The following is a 12,484-nucleotide window of genomic DNA, read 5'->3' on the forward strand; positions in this document are numbered from 1 at the left end:
TGTCTGACAAGAGCTCACTTAGTCGATGCTTAAATATTTCTGGAAGTGGGCAGCCTGCGGTGAAAAGAAACCCACTCCTTGGTTAGAGATGTTTTCTGTGATACCAAGAAAAAAACCACTTCCCCATGCCTTCCAACCATGTCGTTTGAGACCTCCAAATTAGTCTACGTTCCTATCACAAAGACTTCTCGTACCAACTCTCCACGGTATTGCCTGGTGCAATATACCATATACTTGTGTAAGCCCCTAGTGTGGACAGTGCCTATTTATCCCTCATGTTTTTTGAGATGACATAGAAATATGAAAGGTTTTGTCCTTACCTCCCTCCTATTCATTTGTTTATTACTTTTATTTCTTTATTTTTTTTTTTTGGTGAGGAAGATTGGCTCAGAGCTAACGTCTGTTGCCAATCTTCCTCGTTTTGCTGGAGGAAGAGTGGCCCTGAGCTAACATTTATGCCCATCTTCCTCTACTTTATATGTGGGATGCTGACCTAGCATGGCTTGATGAGCGGCGTGTAGGTCCACGCCTGGGATCTGAACCCACGAGCCCTGGGCTGCTGAAGCAGAGTGTGTGAACTTACACCACAGGGCCAGACCCCTCCTATTTATTTTTTTCTGAGACATTCTATTCCATATATCCTCTGTGGATCAGAAACCTTCAGAGGGAGAAGTAACCTCTTGTTGCCACAGTGACCATACATCACCCTGTATTGGTTAAGCTGGGGTTTCTCAACTTTTGCACTATTAACATTTTGGGCTGGATAGTTCTTTGTTGTGTGTAGGGCTATTCTGTGCATTAGTGGATTGGCAGTATGTTTGGCATCTACCCCCAGATCCCAGTGACCACGAAAAATGTCTCCAGACATTGCCCAACGTCCCCTGGAGGGGCAAATTGCCCTCAGTTGAGAACCACTAGCTTAACGAAATAGAAATTTCTTACTCCCTTAACCATCCAGTATGGATATCCTTGGTCAATAGGCAGCTTTCCTCCACAAGGTGATACAGGGATCCAGTCCTCTTGCATCTCTGGTTTTCCTATGGTTAGGAACTTGGAATCCTTGGTTTCAGCCAGTGGCAGGGAAAGAGGGAGAAGACACACTCACTTCTTAACCACGTGGGCCCAGGAGTGATATGCCATACCCTCTTCCATTCTATGAGTGAAAGCTAACCACATGGCCCCGCCTAGATGCAGGGGGCTCTGGGAAATGTAGTCCCTTGTTGTGCCGCCATTTTTCAGTGACAAGGCTATGCTTTGGAAGGGGAAGCATGACTTTGTTGGATTGTTGGCCAACTCTGCCTCACTCCACAGATATTGATGAGTGCCTTGATATGTAACCTTTCGGCCAAAGGCAGTGGAAAGTGCCTTTTCAATGCAACGTGCACCAACACGCACCAGGAGCTACTTTTGTACCTGCCACCATGGCTTTGCACCAAGCAATGGACAGCTGAACTTCACAGACCAAGCAGTGGGATGCAGAGGAGAGCAGAGGGTTTGCTGGTCAACCCTGGAAAGAAGGCTATCCCTGTTTCTCTGGGTTTTTTGATCTTTTTGAGTTCTTTGCAGATATTGATGAGTGCTCCCAAGATCCATCACGGTGTGGTCCCGATTCTGTCTGCACCAACGCCCCAGGCTCCTACAGCTGTAGCTGCGTTGTGGGCTTCCGTCCCAATCCAGAAGGCTCCTGGAAACATGGCAACTTCAGCTGCGAAAGTAATCCTCTCCTTATGTGTCTTGGCAATGGAATCTGTGTCTTTCTTTGGTTGTAAAATCCTCACTCTACCCAAGCTCTGGATCCTCTTCTTACTTTCATTCATTCTCCCTTTTTATATTCTTTCACTAATACATTAATTTGATAAATTATTTTTGAAGCATTAATTAATTAACTAATTAGTCAAACAGGCCCCTGCACTAGGTACTGGGGATTCAATCCTGGATGTGATGGACATGATATTTGCCCTCATGTAGCTTATAGTCTAGGGAAGGAAGTAGAGAGCACACACATAATTATTTAATAATTGAAAAACTGTCACGCCCTTTGGCATATTATATACCCCATTAGTGAGATATATAATATGCTCCAGGCAAGTGACATTTAAGCTGAAGCTTGAAGGAAGAGTAGGGATTATGCAGATGAAGAGTGGAGATCACAGCGTGACAGGTTATAGCATGTGCAAAGGCCCTGAGGCTAACAAAGACTGAGGACAAAGAGAATGGCATTAGCTGCATCTGAGCAGGTGGGCAGAGGTCAGATTCTGCAGGACCTTGTGTGCTGTGTGAAGAACTTTAGTCTTTCTGCTGAGAACAGTGGGGAACCGTGAAAGGTTTATGTTTTTAAAATTATGGATTATTTGATACATTAAAAATATAAGTAATTTATATGGAGGCAATGAAGTATAATAATAAAATGGATATATCCGAGGCCCTTGCCAACATAAGAACCAGAATATCATCAATGCCATTGCATTTTCTGCATGCTTCTTCTCCACTCCGTATATCCTTGTCTTCTCCCCAGAGGGAACCACTCGGAATTTTGTGTTTATAATTCCCCTACTTAAAAAAAACCCTGCCATTTACGTATCCCTAAACAATATCTTGCTTAGTTTTGTTTGCTTTGGAGCTTTACAAAAATGGTATCATACCACATATGATCTTTTTTTTATTGAGATATAATTGACATATAACATTCTATTAGTTTCAGGTGTACAACATAATGATTGATATTTGGATATATTGCAAAATAATCACAATAAGTCTAGTTAACATTCGTCACCCTACATAGTTACAAAATTTCTTTTGCTTGTGATGAGAACTTTTAAGATCTACTCTCTTAGCAACTTTCAAATATGCAATACAGTATTATTCACTATTGTCCCCATGCTGTATATTACATCCCCAGGACTTATTTATTTTATAACTGGAAGTTTGTTCCTCCTGACGACCGTCATCCATTTTGCCCACCCTCCACCCCCACCTCTGGCAACCACCAATCTGTTCTCTTATCTATGAGCTTGGCTTTTTTTTTTTTTTAATATTCCACATATAAGTGAGATCATATGATATTTTCCAGAGTTGCTCTTTTTCACTCAATAATCACACTTCCCAAAGCCCCTGATGTTGTAGCGTGTAGCTGTAGCTTGTTCATTTCCACTGTTGTATAACATGGCAATGGATGCATTTACAGCATGGGGTATGATTGTGTAAATAATAATATCTTTCTGTGGTTGACATTTGATTTGCTTGCTTTTGTTTTCGTCCTAGTGGTTCCCTTCAAGTGTAAAGAAGATATGTTACCCAACAATGAGCAGGTCCAGCTATGCCAAGAGGGAGCAGCGGTGGAGCCTGAATATGTAAGTATTTTTGAAGGTTCCTAGCTCTTGAAGTTGTCCTAGAAGCCACTTAGGTAGGATGTTGTTTTGCAGTTTTAACGAAGACAAAAATATACAATGGCCTAAACCAGATAACAGTTTATTTCTCTCTTTGTAACAGTCTGAGTGTAAGCTGCTGAGAGCTGATGTGATGGCTCCATAATGCTCTGTCATCATGAACACAAGACTCCCTTGTTGTGGTCGAACATGGCTGCTCCAGCCCCTGCCATCACATCTGCATTTCAGCTTGTGGGCAAGGGAGAAGGGGAGGTGACAGGCACTGTCCTTCCCTTCAAGAGTATGACCCAGTATCACTTCTGCTTATACCTCATTGGCCAGAAATTAGTCATGTGGTCACACCTAGCTACAAGGAAAGCTGGGAAGGGAGGACATTTGCTCATCTAAAACTTGGGAATTCTCTTACTAAAAGAAGAAAGGATGTTGGAGTCTCATTACTAGTGAAGATGTTGGTGCTGCATCTGTGTGATATGGGATGCATATGTGATACATAGCCCCCAGGCCAGGCAAAGAGGAATGTGGACATCTGATTCTCTAATGGAGTCACTCCAGTGAGTAAAGGCTCCATGAGCATCTTCAGGAATTGGTGTAACTATTTTAAATATCAGCTTATAAACTAGCTTTGGAATTGCCATGCACTTTGGACGATTGTCATGTCTTTTTTTCATTGTGGTGAAATACACCTAAAAAATCACCATTGTAAATTATACAATTCAGTGTTATTTAGTACTCACAATGATGTGTAACCACCACCTCTATCTATCTCTAAAACATTTTCATCACCCCCAAAGGAAACCCTGTACCCACTAGCAGTCACTGCCCATTCCTCCCACCCCAACCCCTGGTAAACACTCATCTACTTTCTGTCTCCACAGATGCGTCTATTCTGGACATTTCATATAAATGGAATCATGCGCTATGTGGTCTTTTGTGTCTGGCTCCTTTCACTGAGCAACATGTTTTCAAGGTTCATCCATGTTACAGCATGTGTCAATGCTTCATTCCTTTTTACGGCTGAGTACTATTTCATTTGGACCACTGTTTTTTCACACATTTCCCCATCTTTTTACCCCATTAAATGGTTTTGCTGTCTACGTTTCTTTTGTTGTTCATGGAAGAGAAAGGAGCTGTGGTTCCAATTCTGATCAAATAGTGAGTTTTTATTTCTCCGAGAATTCGAGAGACTCACGAGACCTCAGGAATTTGGGACCACCCTGTATGGTGGGCTTGATGGCCCAATTTGTACCTTACATGCTTGGGGGATAGACTGATCAATGCTCACGAATGCTTTTCCCTCGGGGGCACAGGTTTCTTTTTGTGCACTAATGAACACCATCTTCAGCATCCTGGACAATGCCTGTGAGAACAAAGCCACCGTCGTTTCTCTGAAGGTAACGAGGAAGTCTTTGTAATTGTGTTTCCAGTTTCGAGCATCTTGTGGGACACTTTGGGAGCAGAAAGTCCTCTTTATAATTAATCGACTGTGAGTTAATATTTAATTTATTACAGTTGTAAGTTTTTAAAAATTAACACGCAGTAAAATTGCCCTTTTCTTTACAATCCTATGAGTTTTATCACCTGAGTAGATTTGTGTAACCACCACCACAATCAGAATACAGAACAGTTCCATCTCCCCCAAGAACTCTCTTGGGTTTTCTCTTTACAATCAGATACTCCCTCCACCACTAGCCCCTGTAAATCCCTGATCTGTTCTCTGTCATTATAGCTTTGTCTTTTCAAGAATGTGATATAAATGGAATCACATGGCCTTTTGAGTCTGGCTTCTTTCACTCAGCATAATGCCTTCGAGATTCATCAATGTTGTGTTTATCAATAGTCCCATTCCTTTTTTTCTGGTAACCATTAATGATATTTAGTACATTTACAATGTTGTCTAACCATCACCACTATCTAGTTCCAGAACATTTTCATCACCCCAAAAGGAAATTCCCTACCCGTTAAGCAGACACACCTCATCCTTCCCTTGACTGCAACCCATTCTCTTGATGAGAGAGGACAGCTGCTATTTCATTGATGAGAGACAGAGCGCAAATACACCTTTCTTTGCAGAATACGCCTGAGAGTGTCACCTCTGTGCTTAAGCAAACGTCCACGTGATCCACCTTCACCAAAGAAGAAACGTCCACCCTGGCCATAGTCTTACTGGAGACCGTGGAGAGCACCACGTTGGCAGCATTCCTGAAATCCTCAGAGAATGTCAGTCAGTCTATTCAGACGGAACGCCTAGGTAGGCTATATCCTCCACGGCAAGCTCACACCTGGGCGCTGATTTTGAGGGGTGACTTCAGCAATGTGATTCTCCATGTCTTTTCCATATACCGTTTCCCTGACTGTTTCTAACCTCTGAACTCACACAAAGCAAGCCTATTATAGTAATGACATCTCTCATTTATTGAGCATCAGGCATTGTGTTAAGAGTTTGTGGCCAGGCACTGTTTGGAGGGCGTCGTTAATTCATTCAACAAATACTCGTTGACTGCCTACTGTGTGCCAGGTGTTAAGATATGATAGTCGTTTGCTGTGTTCAAATATTTCGAGCTCTTTCTTCTGGGCCCACGTTAGGATTGTACTCCCTGGCTTGGGGTTAGGTGGCATTTTGTGATGAGTTTAAGCCAGTGAATTGTGAATGGAATAGTTGCTGGTGTGAGACCTTCCAGAGCCTTCTTTCCCTCTACTCTAGGGACAGGCAGTGTTTCAGATCACAATGTCTCCATCTGTGTGGGTCCCAGGGCAAGGAGAACACAGAGCACAGCCCCAAGTCAATTCACGATGGACACAAAGCATGAATGAGAAATCAATAATTATTTATAACCCACTAAGATTTGGGGTTGTGTGTTACTGCTGCATGCCCAATCCTCTCCTGACTGATACAGCTATGGATTTACCACCCTGAACGTGCTTGGTGGGTGACTGCGTGGGAATTTCGGGTACTGTACGCCTTAACGGCAGCACCCCACTCCTGGTGTAGCTCCAGTATCAGTCACATAATCCCGGGTAGTTCCATCCTCATGGGTGCCCAGGAGGCCAAGAGGTGGAAATAGAGTGTTTGGTGAACTGCCACCAGAATTGAACAAAACTAGCCTCGTGAATTTTATATTTTAGTGATAGACCTATGGCATACCAGATAGAGCTAGTGCTACTGAGAAAAATACAGCACGCTAAGGAGGCTCGAGAGGGTCAAGATTAGTGGGAGCGTTGCTATTGTATATAGTGCGGTTAGGGGAAGTCTCACTGGGGCAGAGACCTGAGGGAAGGGAGCCGTGTAAATATTGGGAGACAGAGCAAGTGTGTTCCTTGGAACACTTGGTGAGTTCAAGGAACAATGAGCAGGCCGGTGAAAGCTGCAGCAGAAGGGGTCAGAACAGAAAGGGAGTGCAGATTTTGTAGACGAAGGTAGGGACTCAGGATTTTATTTGAGGTAAGATGGGGGGTGGGATTGGAGAGTTTGAGAAAATGCATGGCATTATCTGGCTGATATTTTTCGAGGGTACCTCTGGTAGAATTATCTATTTTGTTTTCAATAAGAGTCCTTTAATCATTGCCATGCTGCAGGTGGGAAATCTGAGGCTCAGAGAGGTTAAGTCGTTGCTCAAATTTGCACAGCTGGTGAGTAGCAGGGCTGGACTCCATCTGACTGCAGAATCCAAGCCCTCATCCACCATACTGGGCTTGCCCGGGTCCCTTTCTATTCCTTTGGCTTTGGAAAATTGCCTAAATTTGGAGTAGCCAGAGTCACAACTCTGTCGCCTTCCATCACTGTCGACTTCAATCCCATCTTTTCCCCATGCACCCCCTATGATGTGAGGGCTCACGCCTATGGCTCCACCCGAGTCTCTCATATGTTTGGTGCTACCATCCTCCTACCAATCATCAGGGGCTCAAGAGGTTTCCCGTGATGAATTGGCCTTTCTGTCCTCTCCTTTGCTTGCGACTATGGATGCGTACCCTTCTTGGACAGAAACTGAATTCAGGACCCACTCTCTGGGTGACCTCATGCAAACTCTTCCTTTCTCCTTCTAGATATTAAGACCCAAGTTATCAACAAAGAATGCGCTGAGGAGAACACCGTCTTTAACTTCAAAGCCAAAGGCGATGAGATGAAGATTTGGTGCTCCACAATTGAAGAATCTGAATCCACAGGTACAGACCCGCTCCTGAGAATCAAGGAGGGTGGTTGTGGTATATTCAATCAGCAAATATTTATCCATCAACTTCTAGGTCCCAAGTCCTGTGCCAGGTGGTGAGGGAATCTCTGATGGCAGAGGCAGAAATAGCCCATGCCCTCAGGGAGTTTTCCATCTGCTAGGGAATGCAGACATTAAATAAATAATCTCACAATACCGGAGTACTGAAACCTTCCCTGTCCAATACAGCAGCCACTGGCCACACTTTGTTATTGAGCGCTTGAAATGTGGCTAGATTGTGAGCATAGAATACATACCAAATTTCAAAGGCTTGGTACAAAAAACAGAGGATGTAAAACATCTCATTAATAATTTTTCTAGGGGCCGGCCCGATGGCGCAAGTGGTTAAGTGCACATGCTCCGCTGCGGCGGCCCAGGGTTCGCCGGTTCGGATCCCAGGCGCGCACTGACGCACTGCTTGGGAAGCCACGCTGCGGCGGCGTCCCACATAAAGTGGAGGAAGATGGGCACGGATATTAGCCCAGGGCCAGACTTCCCCAGCAAAAAAAGAGGAGGATTGGCAGATGTTAGCACAGGGCTGATCTTCCTCACACACAAAAATATAATAATAATTTTTGCTACTGATCATGTGTTGAAATGATAATATTTTGCATGTATTGAGTTAATATATTATTAAAATGAATTTTACCCGTTTTCTACTTTTCTGAAATGTGGCTACTAGAAAATTTAAAATTGCATATGTGGCTAATACTATGTTTCTAGCAGACGGCACTAATCTGTATCAAGGGTTGGCAAACTTTTCCTGTAGAGGGCAGGTTAGTAAATATTTTAGGCATTGAGGGCAATACAATTTGTGTTGCAACCATGGGACTCTACTGCTGTGGGGCAAAAGCGTTCACAGGCAATATGTAAATGAACGGGTGTGGCTGCGTTGCAACAGAACTTTTATTTACAAAACACAGGCAATGGCCAGATAAGCCTGTACATTGTCCACCACCCCTGATCTACATGCTCTCTGGAGGGCACAGACCTAGGACACATCCTGGGAGACCCCCAACGTTGAAAGGGGAAGCCCACCAAAGAGATTAAACAAGAATGACCACAAATGTGGGAGGGGAACTTATTTTCCACTGCTGAGTTGAATCGTCCTTTAAAAACACAAATTCAAATTTGTTTTTAAGTATAGCCAAGATTTCTCCAGGTGATAGCACCTCAGGATTTTTTTCTATGGTTCTATGAGGGTCACCAACCAGAAGCCCACCCATGTTTTAATCCTCAGAGCAGGCCAGTGAAGGTGCAGGAATGCATGAGATATTACAGTGCATATACTAATAAATACTGAGCAAATGATTCCCTTTTTTTTTTTTTTTTTTGCATTTGGGGCAAATCGCAGGGACCACTGGGGTGGCATTTGTCTCCTTTGCGGGTATGGAGTCTGTTTTGGATGAGAGCTTCTTCCAAGACCCTCGGACCTTCTTGGGCAACTCCAAGAGGAAGCTGAAGATGAATTCTCGCATCGCTGGGGGCATCATGACCGGGAAGAAGAAAGATGGCTTCTCCAACCCAATCATCTACACTCTGGAGAACATCAAGGTTTGTGAAGAGGTCTCCACTGAGCCCCCATCTACCCGTTGAGAACTCCCCATCCCCTAGTGGGCTTAACTCTTATTTTTGTTTATTGAGGTAACGTTGGTTTATAATATTATATAAATTTCAGGTGTACATCATTATATTTCGATTTCTGTGTAGACTATGTCATGTTCACCACCCAAAGACTAATTACTGTCCTTCACCACACACAGGTACCCTGTCACCCCTTCTGCCCTCCTCCCTCCCCCTTTCCACTCTGGTAACCACTAGTCTAATCTCTGTATCTATGTGTTTGTTTATTGTTGTTGTTGTTGTCTTTATCTTCTATTTATGAGGGAGATCATACGGTATTTGACCTTCTCTCTCTGACATTTCTTTTAGCATAATACCCTCAAGGACCATCCATGTTGTTGCAAATGGAAAGATTTCATCTTTTTTATGGCTGAGTAGTATTCCATTGTGTATATATACCACATCTCCTTTATCTATTTGTCCATTGATGGGCACTTAGGTTGTTTCCAAGTCTTGGCTATTGTTAATAATGCTGCAATGAACATAGGGGTGCAAGTATCTTTACACATTCATGTTTTCACGTACTTTGGATAAATACCTGGCAGTGGAATAGCTTAACTCTCATTTTTAATGGGGACCCATTAAGGTGGCAAGCTTCCACAATTTCTAGCAACTTAAGCCAATCCTCAAAACCCACCTCTAGAGGAGTAAACTTTCCTATTTCTATGTGGCGTTCTTCCATTCATCAGCAGGCAAGATTTAGGTTAGGTTAAGTAACACTGATGCAGGAATATTTACAGAGACTTTAGTTACATTAGCTATGACCAAGTCAGTGGGAGAGACAGATCTGACATCCAAGACATTTCTTCTCATGACTGCACAATGAAATGGCAGCGTTTTCCTCCATCCCCTATAGAGCACACCTGCATCTTCTTGCCCCAGATGACTTCAGGTTGGCCACACTGCATCCATTCAAGAAGGACTGTCAGGTGACCAGGGACTTTGATTTTTTCAGCCAAAGCAGAAGTCTGAGAGCCCCATCTGCGTTTCCTGGAGAACGGATGCAAAGGGTGGCAGGTGGACGCCATCTGGCTGCGTGATCCTTGAAGCTTCCGAGACGCATACTGTCTGCAGCTGTAATCGAATGGCGAACCTGGCCATCATCATGGCTTCTGGGGAGCTCACGGTCAGTACTGATGCTCTGTTTCTTGCTCCCCAAATCCAATGGGAAAATATTGACTAAACATGCATGGTGTGCCTCTCATGGCCTTGTGTGTTGTGGGAGGAGTCATGGGGGCACAGAAGGGGTGTGTGCCATACCTCTGCCCTTGGAGAATTCATGGTCTTGTTGGGAAGCCATGACGCTCATATGTCAGATGAGGAATGACCCTAAACAGGTGCAGGCACAGTAAAAATCACAGATCCCATTTACTGAGCACTGATCTTGTTCTGGACCCTTTATTTTAAGTGTTTTTAGACCCATTGCACAGGATAAGAGACTGAGGCTCAGTAGCCTTCTAGTAATTGGAAGGTGGGATTCTATTCCAGGACAGTCTGGTTCCAGAAGTCTCTTTCCACTGAACCATACAAATGGTGCAAGAGGTTGCGCTGTAGGAATTCAGAGGTGTTTCAGTGAGATCTGGTGACAGATCAGGGAAGAAATGAAGAACAAAGTGAGCCTTGGTGAGCAGGCAGATTTGGGAGAGAGGAAAGACATCCTCATTAGTGCTGTGGTGAGTTTCCTTACCTCTCATGCAAGATCTGAGGTGAATTCTCTGCCAGGGAGGCCCTAACTGCTAGTTAGAGGAATATGGGGCTTAGGACTTGAGAGACCTGGATCCAGAGCAAGACCAGCCGAGTTTCAAGTCCATCTCTGTCACTTCCTAGCTGTGTTAACCCAAGATATATATAATATAATGTTTATATATTGTATAATTATACATATAATTATTAATATTATAAAATACATATAAAATTTCATATACCTATATGTTATAGACATATTACATATATATGCATTATAATACCTATGAATTATAATACATATATATAATTTCAGGAATATTGAAATGAACGTGCAAATGGACACAAAACTGTTTTTTCCATGGAATTATTTTGCATCTCTGTCATTTATTTAAAATTTACTGAATTGTAAAATATCTCCCACATAGATCAGAACTGGGTAACCTGGAGATGTGTGCTCTGACAATACATCGTTTTCCATGGAAGTACTCATTTTTCTCTACACCATAGATCTCATCCAGTCTCACAGCCATAAACACCATTTATTAGGAATGACCCCAAAATACTAAACAATGTGCAGTCCAGCCCCCTTCCTGAATTCTAGACTCATATAACCAACCACCTACCAAGTGCCCCCACTGAGATGTCTAATAGATGTCACAAATGTAACGTGTTCCAAACTGAGCTTCTGATCCCCCCGCCTCTCATTTCCATGGAGGGTCCCCTATCCTTCTATTGCTCAGCACAAGGCCGTGGAGTTATCCTTGACTCTGCCTTTCTTCTTACCCTTCATCTCCGATCTGTCAGCAAATCCTGTTGACACTTCCTCAGAATGTATCCAGAATCTGATCGCCTGTCTGTTCCTTTGTTGCTTCTATTCTGTTCCAAGTCCTATTGTCTGTAGCCAGGATTATGGAAATAGCCTCATAAAGGGTCTTTCTGCTTCCCCTCTTGCCTTTTCCCTGCCCCACCTTTGGTCTGTTCTCCTTGCAGCAGCCAGAGGGCGCCTGTGAACTCCTGAGTCGGGTCACATGCCTTCTCTGCCTACAAACCTCTATGGCTCCCACCTTACTCAGTAAAAGCCAAAGTCACCTGATGGCCCACAAGGCCCTGTACGATCTGACCCTCTTTTCCTCCTTGACCTCATCTTCTGTTAATCTCACTTCCCTCTGCTCCACCCATGCTGGCCTGCTCAGGATTCTTCAGACACGCCAAGCTCACTTCCTCTTTAGGAATCTTGACCTGGATGCTCACTCTGCCTTGAATGTTCTTGTCCTGATACCCACATGGCCAACTCCCTCACCTCCTTCAAATCTTTGTTCCAATCATTTGTTATCAATAGTATTTCCTCTGGCAACTCGATTTCGTACTGCCTCCTTTTCTCCTACCCTGACATTCATGCTTCTCCTGCCCCTAATCCTGATTTTCTTTTCATAGCGCTTACCACTTCCTAACATGCTATAACTTCCTTATTTATTTATGGTCTTCCATCTCACACTAGAATGTCTTATTTTTTCACTGACATATTCCAAACTCAATTAACTAAGATCCAGTGGCTTAATTAAATAGGGAATTATTTTTTTTGCA

General features: G+C 43.5%; 1 pseudogene; it reads left to right on the forward strand.

Moving 5' to 3' along the window:
* Nucleotides 1-12,484, forward strand: part of LOC131394240 (adhesion G protein-coupled receptor E1-like) — a 737,363-nt pseudogene that overhangs the window by 22,638 nt on the left and 702,241 nt on the right.

The sequence above is a fragment of the Diceros bicornis genome, chromosome 30, assembly GCF_020826845.1.
Source record: "Diceros bicornis minor isolate mBicDic1 chromosome 30, mDicBic1.mat.cur, whole genome shotgun sequence".
In the NCBI taxonomy this organism is placed as follows: Eukaryota; Metazoa; Chordata; class Mammalia; order Perissodactyla; family Rhinocerotidae; genus Diceros; species Diceros bicornis.